The sequence below is a fragment of the Pelobates fuscus genome, chromosome 2 (genome assembly GCF_036172605.1).
Source record: "Pelobates fuscus isolate aPelFus1 chromosome 2, aPelFus1.pri, whole genome shotgun sequence".
Classification (NCBI taxonomy): Eukaryota; Metazoa; Chordata; class Amphibia; order Anura; family Pelobatidae; genus Pelobates; species Pelobates fuscus.
Window position 1 is genome coordinate 286,837,670 of NC_086318.1, and position 15,449 is coordinate 286,853,118.

The following is a 15,449-nucleotide window of genomic DNA, read 5'->3' on the forward strand; positions in this document are numbered from 1 at the left end:
TTTTTCCCTATCCAGAAGCGTCTTGTCTTTTGTCGCAACCAGAGTTTGATATTCTACCAACATTAGCGAGATCGCATTCTCTTAATTTCACTTACGGCCATACCAGTCTGAAAATGCCTGATCTCGTCAGATCTCGGTAGCCATCCAGACTCGCGCTTGGTTAGTACTTGTATGGGAGACCAACTAGGAACCTCAGGTGCCGTAAGATTTTGTTTATTTCTTTTTTGCATTATGATGTCATAATCAGACCACTTTTGTCCCTATCCAGAAGCGTCTTGTCTTTTGTCGCAACCAGAGTTTGATATTCTACCAACATTAGCGAGATCGCATTCTCTTAATATCACTTACGGCTATACCAGTCTGAAAATGCCAGATCTCGGAAGCCATCCAGACTCGGGCCTGGTTAGTACTTGTATGGGAGACCAACTAGGAACCTCAGGTGCCGTAAGCTTTTGTTTATTTCTTTTTTGCATTATGATGTCATAATCAGACCACTTTTTTCCCTATCCAGAAGCGTCTTGTCTTTTGTCGCAACCAGAGTTTGATATTCTACCAACGTTAGCGAGATCGCATTCTCTTAATTTCACTTACGGCCATACCAGTCTGAAAATGCCTGATCTCGGAAGCCATCCAGACTCAGGCCTGGTTAGTACTTGTATGGGAGACCAACTAGGAACCTCAGGTGCCGTAAGCTTTTGTTTATTTCTTTTTTGCATTATGATGTCATAATCAGACCACTTTTTTCCCTATCCAGAAGCGTCTTGTCTTTTGTCGCAACCAGAGTTTGATATTCTACCAACATTAGCGAGTTCACAATCTCTTAATTTCACTTACGGCCATACCAGTCTGAAAATGCCTGATCTCATCAGATCTCGGAAGCCATCCAGACTTGGGCCTGGTTAGTACTTGTATGGGAGACCAACTAGGAACCTCATGTGCCGTAAGCTTTTGTTTATTTCTTTTTTGCATTATGATGTCATAATCAGACCACTTTTTTCCCTATCCAGAAGCGTCTTGTCTTTTGTCGCAACCAGAGTTTGATATTCTACCAACATTAGCGAGATCGCATTCTCTTAATTTCACTTACGGCCATACCAGTCTGAAAATGCCTGATCTCGTCAGATCTCGGAAGCCATCCAGACTCCGGTCTGGTTAGTACTTGTATGGGAGACCAACTAGGAACCTCAGGTGCCGTAAGCTTTTGTTTATTTCTTTTTTGCATTATGATGTCATAATCAGACCACTTTTTTCCCTATCCAGAAGCGTCTTGTCTTTTGTCGCAACCAGAGTTTGATATTCTACCAACATTAGCGAGATCGCATTCTCTTGATTTATGTTACGGCCATACCAGTCTGAAAATGCCTGATCTCGTCAGATCTCTGAAGCTATCCAGACTCGGGCCTGGTTAGTACTTGTATGGGAGACCAAGTAGGAACCTCAGGTGCCGTAAGCTTTTGTTTATTTATTTTTTGCATTATGATGTCATAATCAGACCACTTTTTTCCCTATCCAGAAGCGTCTTGTCTTTTGTCGCAACCAGAGTTTGATATTCTACCAACATTAGCGAGATCGCATTCTCTTAATTTCTCTTACGGCCATACCAGTCTGAAAATGCCTGTTCTCGTCAGATATCTGAAGCCATCCAGACTCGGGCCTGGTTAGTACTTGTATGGGAGACCAACTAGGAACCTCAGGTGCCGTAAGCTTTTGTTTATTTCTTTTTTGCAGTATTATGTTATAATCAGACCACTTTTTTCCCTATGGGAGACCAACTAGGAACCTCAGGTGCCGTAAGATTTTGTTTATTTCTTTTTTGCATTATGATGTCATAATCAGACCACTTTTTTCCCTATCCAGAAGCGTCTTGTCTTTTGTCGCAACCAGAGTTTGATATTCTACCAACATTAGCGAGATCGCATTCTCTTAATTTCACTTACGGCCATACCAGTCTGAAAATGCCAGATCTCGGAAGCCATCCAGACTCGGGCCTGGTTAGTACTTGTATGGGAGACCAACTAGGAACCTCAGGTGCCGTAAGCTTTTGTTTATTTCTTTTTTGCATTATGATGTCATAATCAGACCACTTTTTTCCCTATGGGAGACCAACTAGGAACCTCAGGTGCGGTAAGCTTTTGTTTATTTCTTTTTTGCATTATGATGTCATAATCAGACCACTTTTTTCCCTATCCAGAAGGGTCTTGTCTTTTGTCACAACCAGAGTTTGATATTCTACCAACATTAGCGAGATCCCATTCTCTTAATTTCACTTACGGCCATGCCAGTCTGAAAATGCCTGATCTTGTCAGATCTCGAAAGCCATCCAGACTTGGGCCTGGTTAGTACTTGTATGGGAGACCAACTAGGAACCTCAGGTGCCGTAAGCTTTTGTTTATTTCTTTTTTGCATTATGATGTCATAATCAGACCACTTTTTTCCCTATGGGAGACCAACTAGGAACCTCAGGTGCCGTAAGCTTTTGTTTATTTCTTTTTTGCATTATGATGTCATAATCAGACCACTTTTTTCCCTATCCAGAAGCGTCTTGTCTTTTGTCGCAACCAGAGTTTGATATTCTACCAACATTAGCGAGATCCCATTCTCTTAATTTCACTTACGGCCATGCCAGTCTGAAAATGCCTGATCTTGTCAGATCTCGAAAGCCATCCAGACTTGGGCCTGGTTAGTACTTGTATGGGAGACCAACTAGGAACCTCAGGTGCCGTAAGCTTTTGTTTATTTCTTTTTTGCATTATGATGTCATAATCAGACCACTTTTTTCCCTATGGGAGACCAACTAGGAACCTCAGGTGCCGTAAGCTTTTGTTTATTTCTTTTTTGCATTATGATGTCATAATCAGACCACTTTTTTCCCTATCCAGAAGCGTCTTGTCTTTTGTCGCAACCAGAGTTTGATATTCTACCAACATTAGCGAGATCGCATTCTCTTAATTTTACTTATGGTCATACCAGTCTGAAAATGCCTGATCTCGTCAGATCTCGGAAGCCATCCAGACTCGGGCCTGGTTAGTACTTGTATGGGAGACCAACTAGGAACCTCAGGTGCCGTAAGCTTTTGTTTATTTCTTTTTTGCATTATGATGTCATAATCAGACCACTTTTTTCCCTATACAGAAGCGTCTTGTCTTTTGTCGCAACCAGAGTTTGATATTCTACCAACATTAGCAAGATCGCATTCTCTTAATTTCACTTACGGCCATACCAGTCTGAAAATGCCTGATCTCATCAGATCTCGGAAGCCATCCAGACTCGGGCCTGGTTAGTACTTGTATGGGAGACCAACTAGAACCTCAGGTGCCGTAAGCTTTTGTTTATTTCTGTTTTGCATTATGATGTCATAATCAGACCACTTTTTTCCCTATCCAGAAGCGTCTTGTCTTTTGTCGCAACCAGAGTTTGATATTCTACCAACATTAGCGAGATCGCATTCTCTTAATTTCACTTGCGGCCATACCAGTCTGAAAATGCCTGATCTCGTCAGATCTTGGAAGCCATCCAGACTCGGGCCTGGTTAATACTTGTATGGGAGACCAACTAGGAACCTCAGGTGCCGTAAGCTTTTGTTTATTTCTTTTTTGCATTATGATGTCATAATCAGACCACTTTTTTCCCTATCCAGAAGCGTCTTGTCTTTTGTCGCAACCAGAGTTTGATATTCTACCAACATTAGCGAGATCGCATTCTCTTAATTTCATTTACGGCCATACCAGTCTGAAAATGCCTGATCTCGTCAGATCTCGGAAGCCATCCAGACTCGGGTCTGGTTAGTACTTGTATGGGAGACCAACTAGGAACCTCAGGTGCCGTAAGCTTTTGTTTATTTCTTTTTTGCATGTTGATGTCATAATCAGACCACTTTTTTCCCTATCCAGAAGCATCTTGTCTTTTGTCGCAACCAGAGTTTGATATTCTACCAACATTAACGAGATCGCATTCTCTTAATTTCACTTACGGCCATACCAGTCTGAAAATGCCTGATCTCGTCAGATCTCGGAAGCCATCCAGACTCGGGCCTGGTTAGTACTTGTATGGGAGACCAACTAGAAACCTCAGGTGCCGTAAGCTTTTGTTTATTTCTTTTTTGCATTATGATGTCATAATCAGACCACTTTTTTCCCTATGGGAGACCAACTAGGAACCTTAGGTGCCGTAAGCTTTTGTTTATTTCTTTTTTGCATTATGATGTCATAATCAGACCACTTTTTTCCCTATCCAGAAGCGTCTTGTCTTTTGTCGCAACCAGAGTTTGATATTCTACCAACATTAGCGAGATCGCATTCGCTTAATTTCACTTACGGCCATACCAGTCTGAAAATGCCTGATCTCGTCAGATCTCGGAAGCCATCCAGACTCGGGCCTGGTTAGTACTTGTATGGGAGACCAACTAGGAACCTCAGGTGCCGTAAGCTTTTGTTTATTTCTTTTTTGCATTATGATGTCATAATCAGACCACTTTTTTCCCTATGGGAGACCAACTAGGAACCTCAGGTGCCGTAAGCTTTTGTTTATTTCTTTTTTGCATTATGATGTCATAATCAGACCACTTTTTTCCCTATCCAGAAGCGTCTTGTCTTTTGTCGCAACCAGAGTTTGATATTCTACCAACATTAGCGAGATCGCATTCTCTTAATTTCACTTACGGCCATACCAGTCTGAAAATGCCTGATCTCATCAGATTTCGGAAGCCATCCAGACTCGGGCCTGGTTAGTACTTGTATGGGAGACCAACTAGGAACCTCAGGTGCCGTAAGCTTTTGTTTATTTATTTTTTGCATTATGATGTCATAATCAGACCACTTTTTTCCCTATCCAGAAGCGTCTTGTCTTTTGTCGCAACCAGAGTTTGATATTCTACCAACATTAGCGAGATCGCATTCTCTTAATTTCACTTACGGCCATACCAGTCTGAAAATGCCTGATCTCGTCAGATCTCGGAAGCCATCCAGACTTGGGCCTGTATAGTACTTGTATGGGAGACCAACTAGGAACCTCAGGTGCCGTAAGCTTTTGTTTATTTCTTTTTTGCATTATGATGTCATAATCAGACCACTTTTTTCCCTTAGGGAGACCAACTAGGAACCTCAGGTGCCGTAAGCTTTTGTTTATTTCTTTTTTGCATTATGATGTCATAATCAGACCACTTTTTTCCCTATACAGAAGCGTCTTGTCTTTTGTCGCAACCAGAGTTTGATATTCTACCAACATTAGCGAGATCGCATTCTCTTAATTTTCTTTACGGCCATACCAGTCTGAAAATGCCTGATCTCGTCAGATCTCGGAAGCCATCCAGACTCGGGCCTGGTTAGTACTTGTATGGGAGACCAACTAGGAACCTCAGGTGCCATAAGCTTTTGTTTATTTCTTTTTTGCATTATGATGTCATAATCAGACCACTTTTTTCCCTATCCAGAAGCGTCTTGTCTTTTGTTGCAACCAGAGTTTGATATTCTACCAACATTAGTGAGATCAAATTCTCTTAATTTCACTTACGGCCATACCAGTCTGAAAATGCCTGATCTCGTCAGATCTTGGAAGCCATCCAGACTCGGGCCTGGTTAGTACTTGTATGGGAGACCAACTAGGAACCTCAGGTGCCGTAAGCTTTTGTTTATTTCTTTTTTGCATTATGATGTCATAATCAGACCACTTTTTTCCCTATCCAGAAGCGTCTTGTCTTTTGTCGCAACCAGAGTTTGATATTCTACCAACATTAGCGAGATCAAATTCTCTTAATTTCACTTACGGCCATACCAGTCTGAAAATGCCTTATCTCATCAGATCTCGGAAGCCATCCAAACTCGGGCCTGGTTAGTACTTGTATGGGAGACCAACTAGGAACCTCAGGTGCCGTAAGCTTTTGTTTATTTCTTTTTTGCATTATGATGTCATAATCAGACCACTTTTTTCCCTATCCAGAAGCGTCTTGTCTTTTGTCGCAACCAGAGTTTGATATTCTACCAACATTAGCGAGATCGCATTCTCTTAATTTCCTTTACGGCCATACCAGTCTGAAAATGCCTGATCTCGTCAGATCTCGGAAGCCATCCAGACTCGGGCCTGGTTAGTACTTGTATGGGAGACCAACTAGGAACCTCAGGTGCCATAAGCTTTTGTTTATTTCTTTTTTGCATTATGATGTCATAATCAGACCACTTTTTTCCCTATCCAGAAGCGTCTTGTCTTTTGTTGCAACCAGAGTTTGATATTCTACCAACATTAGCGAGATCAAATTCTCTTAATTTCACTTACGGCCATACCAGTCTGAAAATGCCTGATCTCGTCAGATCTTGGAAGCCATCCAGACTCGGGTCTGGTTAGTACTTGTATGGGAGACCAACTAGGAACCTCAGGTGCCGTAAGCTTTTGTTTATTTATTTTTTGCATTATGATGTCATAATCAGACCACTTTTTTCCCTATCCAGAAGCGTCTTGTCTTTTGTCGCAACCAGAGTTTGATATTCTACCAACATTAGCGAGATCGCATTCTCTTAATTTCACTTACGGCCATACCAGTCTGAAAATGCCTGATCTCGTCAGATCTCGGAAGCCATCCAGACTTGGGCCTGTATAGTACTTGTATGGGAGACCAACTAGGAACCTCAGGTGCCGTAAGCTTTTGTTTATTTCTTTTTTGCATTATGATGTCATAATCAGACCACTTTTTTCCCTTAGGGAGACCAACTAGGAACCTCAGGTGCCGTAAGCTTTTGTTTATTTCTTTTTTGCATTATGATGTCATAATCAGACCACTTTTTTCCCTATCCAGAAGCGTCTTGTCTTTTGTTGCAACCAGAGTTTGATATTCTACCAACATTAGCGAGATCAAATTCTCTTAATTTCACTTACGGCCATACCAGTCTGAAAATGCCTGATCTCGTCAGATCTTGGAAGCCATCCAGACTCGGGCCTGGTTAGTACTTGTATGGGAGACCAACTAGGAACCTCAGGTGCCGTAAGCTTTTGTTTATTTCTTTTTTGCATTATGATGTCATAATCAGACCACTTTTTTCCCTATCCAGAAGCGTCTTGTCTTTTGTCGCAACCAGAGTTTGATATTCTACCAACATTAGCGAGATCAAATTCTCTTAATCTCACTTACGGCCATACCAGTCTGAAAATGCCTTATCTCATCAGATCTCGGAAGCCATCCAAACTCGGGCCTGGTTAGTACTTGTATGGGAGACCAACTAGGAACCTCAGGTGCCGTAAGCTTTTGTTTATTTCTTTTTTGCATTATGATGTCATAATCAGACCACTTTTTTCCCTATCCAGAAGCGTCTTGTCTTTTGTCGCAACCAGAGTTTGATATTCTACCAACATTAGAGAGATCGTATTCTCTTAATTTCACTTATGGCCATACCAGTCTGAAAATGCCTGATCTCGGAAGCCATCCAGACTCGGGTCTGGTTAGTACTTGTATGGGAGACCAACTAGGAACCTCAGGTGCCGTAAGCTTTTGTTTATTTAATTTTTTGCATTATGATGTCATAATCAGACCACTTTTTTCCCTATCCAGAAGCATCTTGACTTTTGTCGCAACCAGAGTTTGATATTCTACCAACATTAGCGAGATCGCATTCTCTTAATTTCACTTACGGCCATACCAGTCTGAAAATGCCTGATCTCATCAGATCTCGGAAGCCATCCAGACTTGGGCCTGGTTAGTACTTCTATGGGAGACCAACTAGGAACCTCAGGTGCCGTAAGCTTTTGTTTATTTCTTTTTTGCATTATGATGTCATAATCAGACCACTTTTTTCCCTATCCAGAAGCATCTTGTCTTTTGTCGCAACCAGAGTTTGATATTCTACCAACATTAACGAGATCGCATTCTCTTAATTTCACTTACGGCCATACCAGTCTGAAAATGCCTGATCTCGTCAGATCTCGGAAGCCATCCAGACTCGGGCCTGGTTAGTACTTGTATGGGAGACCAACTAGAAACCTCAGGTGCCGTAAGCTTTTGTTTATTTCTTTTTTGCATTATGATGTCATAATCAGACCACTTTTTTCCCTATGGGAGACCAACTAGGAACCTTAGGTGCCGTAAGCTTTTGTTTATTTCTTTTTTGCATTATGATGTCATAATCAGACCACTTTTTTCCCTATCCAGAAGCGTCTTGTCTTTTGTCGCAACCAGAGTTTGATATTCTACCAACATTAGCGAGATCGCATTCGCTTAATTTCACTTACGGCCATACCAGTTTGAAAATTCCTGATCTCGTCAGATCTCGGAAGCCATCCAGACTCGGGCCTGGTTAGTACTTGTATGGGAGACCAACTAGGAACCTCAGGTGCCGTAAGCTTTTGTTTATTTCTTTTTTGCATTATGATGTCATAATCAGACCACTTTTTTCCCTATGGGAGACCAACTAGGAACCTCAGGTGCCGTAAGCTTTTGTTTATTTCTTTTTTGCATTATGATGTCATAATCAGACCACTTTTTTCCCTATCCAGAAGCGTCTTGTCTTTTGTCGCAACCAGAGTTTGATATTCTACCAACATTAGCGAGATCGCATTCTCTTAATTTCACTTACGGCCATACCAGTCTGAAAATGCCTGATCTCATCAGATTTCGGAAGCCATCCAGACTCGGGCCTGGTTAGTACTTGTATGGGAGACCAACTAGGAACCTCAGGTGCCGTAAGCTTTTGTTTATTTATTTTTTGCATTATGATGTCATAATCAGACCACTTTTTTCCCTATCCAGAAGCGTCTTGTCTTTTGTCGCAACCAGAGTTTGATATTCTACCAACATTAGCGAGATCGCATTCTCTTAATTTCACTTACGGCCATACCAGTCTGAAAATGCCTGATCTCGTCAGATCTCGGAAGCCATCCAGACTTGGGCCTGTATAGTACTTGTATGGGAGACCAACTAGGAACCTCAGGTGCCGTAAGCTTTTGTTTATTTCTTTTTTGCATTATGATGTCATAATCAGACCACTTTTTTCCCTTAGGGAGACCAACTAGGAACCTCAGGTGCCGTAAGCTTTTGTTTATTTCTTTTTTGCATTATGATGTCATAATCAGACCACTTTTTTCCCTATCCAGAAGCGTCTTGTCTTTTGTCACAACCAGAGTTTGATATTCTACCAACATTAGCGAGATCGCATTCACTTAATTTCACTTACGGCCATACCAGTCTGAAAATGCCTGATCTCGTCAGATCTTGGAAGCCATCCAGACTCGGGCCTGGTTAGTACTTGTATGGGAGACCAACTAGGAACCTCAGGTGCCGTAAGCTTTTGTTTATTTCTTTTTTGCATTATGATGTCATAATCAGACCACTTTTTTCCCTATTGGAGACCAACTAGGAACCTCAGGTGCCGTAAGCTTTTGTTTATTTCTTTTTTGCATTATGATGTCATAATCAGACCACTTTTTTCCCTTAGGGAGACCAACTAGGAACCTCAGGTGCCGTAAGCTTTTGTTTATTTCTTTTTTGCATTATGATGTCATAATCAGACCACTTTTTTCCCTATACAGAAGCGTCTTGTCTTTTGTCGCAACCAGAGTTTGATATTCTACCAACATTAGCGAGATCACATTCTCTTAATTTCACTTACGGCCATACCAGTCTGAAAATGCCTGATCTCGTCAGATCTCGGAAGCCATCCAGACTTGGGCCTGTATAGTACTTGTATGGGAGACCAACTAGGAACCTCAGGTGCCGTAAGCTTTTGTTTATTTCTTTTTTGCATTAGGATGTCATAATCAGACCACTTTTTTCCCTTAGGGAGACCAACTAGGAACCTCAGGTGCCGTAAGCTTTTGTTTATTTCTTTTTTGCATTATGATGTCATAATCAGACCACTTTTTTCCCTATCCAGAAGCGTCTTGTCTTTTGTCGCAACCAGAGTTTGATATTCTACCAACATTAGCGAGATCAAATTCTCTTAATTTCACTTACGGCCATACTAGTCTGAAAATGCCTGATCTCATCAGATCTCGGAAGCCATCCAGACTCGGGCCTGGTTAGTACTTGTATGGGAGACCAACTAGGAACCTCAGGTGCCGTAAGCTTTTGTTTATTTCTTTTTTGCATTATGATGTCATAATCAGACCACTTTTTTCCCTATCCAGAAGCGTCTTGTCTTTTGTCGCAACCAGAGTTTGATATTCTACCAACATTAGCGAGATCGCATTCTCTTAATTTCACTTATGGCCATACCAGTCTGAAAATGCCTGATCTCGAAAGCCATCCAGACTCGGGTCTGGTTAGTACTTGTATGGGAGACCAACTAGGAACCTCAGGTGCCGTAAGCTTTTGTTTATTTAATTTTTTGCATTATGATGTCATAATCAGACCACTTTTTTCCCTATCCAGAAGCATCTTGTCTTTTGTCGCAACCAGAGTTTGATATTCTACCAACATTAGCGAGATCGCAATCTCTTAATTTCACTTACGGCCATACCAGTCTGAAAATGCCTGATCTCGTCAGATCTCGGAAGCCATCCAGACTTGGGCCTGGTTAGTACTTCTATGGGAGACCAACTAGGAACCTCAGGTGCCGTAAGCTTTTGTTTATTTCTTTTTTGCATTATTGTAACGGATCACCTGGCACCCCGACTTGGTACCTCCGTTAATGGATGCTCCTAGTGCTTCCTGAGGACTCCAAGCACTCTGGCAGACACCACAATCACCGAATCCGAGAAAACCTTTAAATTCTCCCATGCATATGAATGCTGTAGACCATTGAATAGGAACCATACGAATAGGCTTGTACTCCTAGCAGTCAACTGGAACAGCATGCAATAAATCCTTCCCCCCAATAATGAGACGACACATCACTTTGAGGGTAAAACAGGAACTCTGGACTGGCTCATCCAGCCTGGCTTTTATTTCCAACTCACACATACAGGCCACACCCAGGGGGAGGCATAAAAGAACCAATGACATAGATGTTACCTCCCACACATCCCCTCCCCTTAGTGTGACACATAATCCCATTATGCATACAGTGTAAAATATACTTTTACACAACTTTCATAACTTTAAAACCATACATCACATTCACATAAAAATACATATCCACAATCAATCCATTCAGGGGAACAACATATTAAAAAATGGCATGAATCCGACCAGGGGTTCAAAAGTTACTAAAAGTATCTTTTAAAACCCCTATCTTTCCAGCTCAGACCGTTTTTTTACAGAGCCTTCTCTGTGCTGGAGAAGTAATTCAATTATCTCCCAGCCCAGAGACAGACTCCATTAAGCACATGGGGACACAAAGACAGTAAAACACTTTAAAATACATAAATTCACCTTTTACACATAACACACAGACATTTCACATATCCCCAGATAGCTGGGATCTGTGCGCACAAAACTACCGAATAGCGCGCAGATCCTACTCACACAGTACAATTGCCATGGAGCTAAAGTCTTTCCCATACTCTTTCATTATATGAATAGGCTCCATGGTATGGCTATCTGGGGTATCACATTCCCATAAAGTCTGGTCCATAGTCCAAAGGCAAGAGGCGGGCAATCAGCCCCCTCCAAGGACACGTGGCGAGGTCGGTTTCGCCACAATCCCAAAAAGTCCCAATATGTCCATCTATGATTTTAAAAGGGCCAGTAGCAGCAATATAAAGTACAATATGCCCCAAATAACCCAGGGGCCATAGTCAGCAGGTAGGAGGCTAGCAAACAGGCTTTTCCAGGGCCCAGTGGCGAGGTTGGTTTCGCCACATTTCTCCCCTTTTCCAAACAGACTAACAGAGTACCTGACCTCTTGCCGGTCAGTGCCCTTGTTAGTCCAGCAGCCCATCCACAAGACAGAAACAGCAGTACAGCCCACCCGCAATAAATGGTTACTACACCTGGGTAAGGGAGAATCTTGTCCATGTCCAGGTGCCTTACCACGGCTGTGTGGGGGACTGGTAGGCTGCCTTGGTGGGTTGCTGAGGGGGCAGAGACCAGCGGTACTCTGTCCTGGTGCCAGCACTACCACGGGAGTAGTCTGGTTGGAGCCTGGTTGCTGGAGACCGACTGTCTCCTCTTTAGCTGCACAGCTCTGCTGCTGGAGACTGACTGTCTCCCCTTTGGATACATAGCTCCGCTGCTGGAGACAGACTGTCTCCCCTTTGGCTAAACAGCCCTGTTGTGGGGGGGCAGGACCGACCGTCCCTACCCCCTGTGCTGGAAGTGCAGAGACCACGGTCCCATCTGCACAGGTGTGGGGCTTACAGTCTCCCCCTGGTACATTAAGCTGCCGCTGGGGAGAGGTGGTAACCAGCTCCTCTCCCATTAGAACACTCTGCCCATTGATGATCCGCCGCTGGGGAGAGGTGGTAACAATCTCCTCTCCCATTAGAACACTCTGCCCATTGATGATCTGCCGCTGGGAAGAGGAGGTAACAATCTCCTCTCCCATGCCTACTTTCAGTCTTTGTGGAGGGAGACCGACTGTCTCTCCTCCCAATTCAGTGTCCTGCTGCTGGGGAACGGAGACTGGGCTCTCTATTCCCAAAAAATCACGCTGCTGCTGGGGGGTAGGACCAACTACCTCTGCCCCCTGCAACTCAGCCTGCCGCTGGGGAGGGAGGACGCTGCTCTCCTCTCCCTGCACTTCACACTGCCTTCCCGGCATATCACTCTGCTGCTGGGGGGTAGGACCAACTACCTCTGTCCCCTGTAACTCAGCCTGCCACTGGGGAATGGAGACTGGGCTCCCAATTCCCTGCAATTCACACTGCCGCTGGGGAATGGAGACTGGGCTCCCAATTCCCAACAAATCACACTGCCGCTGGGGAGGGAGGACGGCCCCTTCAGCTCCCTGTAACTTGGGCGCAGAGACCACGGTCCCATCTGCGCTGGTGAGGGGTTTACTGTCTCCCCTTGGTGGGTTAGGTTGTCGGTGGGGAGAGGGGGTAACAAACTCCTCTCCCTTACACACCTTCAACCGCTGGGGAGAGGGGATAACAGGCTCCTCTCCCTGCACCGTAGACTGCCGCTGGGGAGCAAGAACGGCACTTTCAGCTCCCTGTAACGCACACTGCCGCTGGGGATCTGGGCCGACTGCCCAGCATCCCTGTAGGGCCGGTAGAGAGACTGCAGTCCCATCTCCACCTGCCATCTGTGGGTCTTCCCAGGACCAATCCGTGAGGCCCCGCAACATTTGTGAGTAAGGGCCCGGTGGAGAGACCTTGGTCCCATCTCTACCTGCCTGTTGTGGTTCCTCACAGGACCAGTCTATGAGGACCCCCACTTCGGGTTCCTCCCGCCACCTCAGGGAAAGACGGCTAACCTCCTCGGATGCAGCCTCTACTCGGCTGCTGTACCGCTCCTGCTGCTGAGCATACTTCCTCTCTTTTGCCAACCGGAATTCTCGGTCCAGCCTTGTGTTTCGCTCAGCCATGACCTGGTTCCAGATCACCCGGCGTGTCTCCATGGGTATATCATCCCCATACTCGGCCACTCGCTGCCTCACCTCGGCCAGCCAATCATCTCCAGAGCCAGAACCTTCCATACTTGTCTGCTCCCAGGGGCGCTGCACGACTGCTAGCGTTGCCCTCAATTTGTAATCCAAACGAACTGTGTCTCCGAGCTGCTTTACCTCGCACTAGGACGCCATCCCACCGCTTGCCACCAATGTAACGGATCACCTGGCACCCCGACTTGGTACCTCCGTTAATGGATGCTCCTAGTGCTTCCTGAGGACTCCAAGCACTCTGGCAGACACCACAATCACCGAATCCGAGAAAACCTTTAAATTCTCCCATGCATATGAATGCTGTAGACCATTGAATAGGAACCATACGAATAGGCTTGTACTCCTAGCAGTCAACTGGAACAGCATGCAATAAATCCTTCCCCCCAATAATGAGACGACACATCACTTTGAGGGTAAAACAGGAACTCTGGACTGGCTCATCCAGCCTGGCTTTTATTTCCAACTCACACATACAGGCCACACCCAGGGGGAGGCATAAAAGAACCAATGACATAGATGTTACCTCCCACACATCCCCTCCCCTTAGTGTGACACATAATCCCATTATGCATACAGTGTAAAATATACTTTTACACAACTTTCATAACTTTAAAACCATACATCACATTCACATAAAAATACATATCCACAATCAATCCATTCAGGGGAACAACATATTAAAAAATGGCATGAATCCGACCAGGGGTTCAAAAGTTACTAAAAGTATCTTTTAAAACCCCTATCTTTCCAGCTCAGACCGTTTTTTTACAGAGCCTTCTCTGTGCTGGAGAAGTAATTCAATTATCTCCCAGCCCAGAGACAGACTCCATTAAGCACATGGGGACACAAAGACAGTAAAACACTTTAAAATACATAAATTCACCTTTTACACATAACACACAGACATTTCACATATCCCCAGATAGCTGGGATCTGTGCGCACAAAACTACCGAATAGCGCGCAGATCCTACTCACACAGTACAATTGCCATGGAGCTAAAGTCTTTCCCATACTCTTTCATTATATGAATAGGCTCCATGGTATGGCTATCTGGGGTATCACATTCCCATAAAGTCTGGTCCATAGTCCAAAGGCAAGAGGCGGGCAATCAGCCCCCTCCAAGGACACGTGGCGAGGTCGGTTTCGCCACAATCCCAAAAAGTCCCAATATGTCCATCGATGATTTTAAAAGGGCCAGTAGCAGCAATATAAAGTACAATATGCCCCAAATAACCCAGGGGCCATAGTCAGCAGGTAGGAGGCTAGCAAACAGGCTTTTCCAGGGCCCAGTGGCGAGGTTGGTTTCGCCACAATTATGATGTCATAATCAGACCACTTTTTTCCCTATCCAGAAGCGTCTTGTCTTTTGTCGCAACCAGAGTTTGATATTCTACCAACATTAGCGAGATCGCATTCACTTAATTTCACTTACGGCCATACCAGTCTGAAAATGCCTGATCTCGTCAGATCTCGGAAGCCATCCAGACTCGGGCCTGGTTAGTACTTGTATGGGAGACCAACTAGGAACCTCAGGTGCCGTAAGATTTTGTTTATTTCTTTTTTGCATTATGATGTCATAATCAGACCACTTTTTTCCCTATCCAGAAGCGTCTTGTCTTTTGTCGCAACCAGAGTTTGATATTCTACCAACATTAGCGAGATCGCATTCTCGCAATTTCACTTATGGCTATACCAGTCTGAAAATGCCTGATCTCGTCAGATCTCGGAAGCCATCCAGACTCGGGCCTGGTTAGTACTTGTATGGGAGACCAACTAGGAACCTCAGGTGCCGTAAGCTTTTGTTTATTTCTTTTTTGCATTATGATGTCATAATCTGACCACTTTTTTCCCTATGGGAGACCAACTAGGAACCTCAGGTGCCGTAAGCTTTTGTTTATTTCTTTTTTGCATTATGATGTCATAATCAGACCACTTTTTTCCCTATCCAGAAGCATCTTGTCTTTTGTCGCAACCAGAGTTTGATA

At 44.1% G+C, this 15,449-nt stretch overlaps 34 pseudogenes; all 34 read left to right on the forward strand.

Moving 5' to 3' along the window:
* Positions 1–89: 89 nt before the first annotated feature.
* Positions 90–208, forward strand: LOC134588594 (5S ribosomal RNA; annotated as a pseudogene).
* Positions 209–828: 620 nt separating this feature from the next.
* LOC134595461 (5S ribosomal RNA) lies at positions 829–947 on the forward strand (annotated as a pseudogene).
* A 134-nt stretch (positions 948–1,081) lies between these two features.
* On the forward strand, positions 1,082–1,200 carry LOC134588243 (5S ribosomal RNA; annotated as a pseudogene).
* A 134-nt stretch (positions 1,201–1,334) lies between these two features.
* LOC134595660 (5S ribosomal RNA) lies at positions 1,335–1,453 on the forward strand (annotated as a pseudogene).
* Positions 1,454–1,587: 134 nt separating this feature from the next.
* LOC134588379 (5S ribosomal RNA) lies at positions 1,588–1,706 on the forward strand (annotated as a pseudogene).
* A 559-nt stretch (positions 1,707–2,265) lies between these two features.
* LOC134587847 (5S ribosomal RNA) lies at positions 2,266–2,384 on the forward strand (annotated as a pseudogene).
* A 225-nt stretch (positions 2,385–2,609) lies between these two features.
* LOC134587848 (5S ribosomal RNA) lies at positions 2,610–2,728 on the forward strand (annotated as a pseudogene).
* A 225-nt stretch (positions 2,729–2,953) lies between these two features.
* LOC134595449 (5S ribosomal RNA) lies at positions 2,954–3,072 on the forward strand (annotated as a pseudogene).
* Positions 3,073–3,206: 134 nt separating this feature from the next.
* Positions 3,207–3,324, forward strand: LOC134597045 (5S ribosomal RNA; annotated as a pseudogene).
* A 134-nt stretch (positions 3,325–3,458) lies between these two features.
* On the forward strand, positions 3,459–3,577 carry LOC134588111 (5S ribosomal RNA; annotated as a pseudogene).
* Positions 3,578–3,711: 134 nt separating this feature from the next.
* LOC134596913 (5S ribosomal RNA) lies at positions 3,712–3,830 on the forward strand (annotated as a pseudogene).
* Positions 3,831–3,964: 134 nt separating this feature from the next.
* LOC134596345 (5S ribosomal RNA) lies at positions 3,965–4,083 on the forward strand (annotated as a pseudogene).
* A 225-nt stretch (positions 4,084–4,308) lies between these two features.
* On the forward strand, positions 4,309–4,427 carry LOC134591906 (5S ribosomal RNA; annotated as a pseudogene).
* A 225-nt stretch (positions 4,428–4,652) lies between these two features.
* Positions 4,653–4,771, forward strand: LOC134595279 (5S ribosomal RNA; annotated as a pseudogene).
* A 134-nt stretch (positions 4,772–4,905) lies between these two features.
* LOC134594213 (5S ribosomal RNA) lies at positions 4,906–5,024 on the forward strand (annotated as a pseudogene).
* Positions 5,025–5,249: 225 nt separating this feature from the next.
* Positions 5,250–5,368, forward strand: LOC134597724 (5S ribosomal RNA; annotated as a pseudogene).
* A 134-nt stretch (positions 5,369–5,502) lies between these two features.
* Positions 5,503–5,621, forward strand: LOC134596034 (5S ribosomal RNA; annotated as a pseudogene).
* A 134-nt stretch (positions 5,622–5,755) lies between these two features.
* Positions 5,756–5,874, forward strand: LOC134588051 (5S ribosomal RNA; annotated as a pseudogene).
* A 134-nt stretch (positions 5,875–6,008) lies between these two features.
* On the forward strand, positions 6,009–6,127 carry LOC134597725 (5S ribosomal RNA; annotated as a pseudogene).
* A 134-nt stretch (positions 6,128–6,261) lies between these two features.
* On the forward strand, positions 6,262–6,380 carry LOC134597854 (5S ribosomal RNA; annotated as a pseudogene).
* Positions 6,381–6,514: 134 nt separating this feature from the next.
* Positions 6,515–6,633, forward strand: LOC134594214 (5S ribosomal RNA; annotated as a pseudogene).
* A 225-nt stretch (positions 6,634–6,858) lies between these two features.
* LOC134596035 (5S ribosomal RNA) lies at positions 6,859–6,977 on the forward strand (annotated as a pseudogene).
* Positions 6,978–7,111: 134 nt separating this feature from the next.
* LOC134588052 (5S ribosomal RNA) lies at positions 7,112–7,230 on the forward strand (annotated as a pseudogene).
* A 378-nt stretch (positions 7,231–7,608) lies between these two features.
* Positions 7,609–7,727, forward strand: LOC134596944 (5S ribosomal RNA; annotated as a pseudogene).
* A 134-nt stretch (positions 7,728–7,861) lies between these two features.
* On the forward strand, positions 7,862–7,980 carry LOC134596346 (5S ribosomal RNA; annotated as a pseudogene).
* A 225-nt stretch (positions 7,981–8,205) lies between these two features.
* On the forward strand, positions 8,206–8,324 carry LOC134595050 (5S ribosomal RNA; annotated as a pseudogene).
* Positions 8,325–8,549: 225 nt separating this feature from the next.
* Positions 8,550–8,668, forward strand: LOC134595281 (5S ribosomal RNA; annotated as a pseudogene).
* A 134-nt stretch (positions 8,669–8,802) lies between these two features.
* LOC134594215 (5S ribosomal RNA) lies at positions 8,803–8,921 on the forward strand (annotated as a pseudogene).
* A 225-nt stretch (positions 8,922–9,146) lies between these two features.
* Positions 9,147–9,265, forward strand: LOC134596036 (5S ribosomal RNA; annotated as a pseudogene).
* A 316-nt stretch (positions 9,266–9,581) lies between these two features.
* Positions 9,582–9,700, forward strand: LOC134594216 (5S ribosomal RNA; annotated as a pseudogene).
* Positions 9,701–9,925: 225 nt separating this feature from the next.
* Positions 9,926–10,044, forward strand: LOC134594749 (5S ribosomal RNA; annotated as a pseudogene).
* Positions 10,045–10,422: 378 nt separating this feature from the next.
* LOC134594159 (5S ribosomal RNA) lies at positions 10,423–10,541 on the forward strand (annotated as a pseudogene).
* A 4,349-nt stretch (positions 10,542–14,890) lies between these two features.
* Positions 14,891–15,009, forward strand: LOC134594321 (5S ribosomal RNA; annotated as a pseudogene).
* Positions 15,010–15,143: 134 nt separating this feature from the next.
* On the forward strand, positions 15,144–15,262 carry LOC134595851 (5S ribosomal RNA; annotated as a pseudogene).
* The last annotated feature ends 187 nt before the right edge of the window (positions 15,263–15,449 follow it).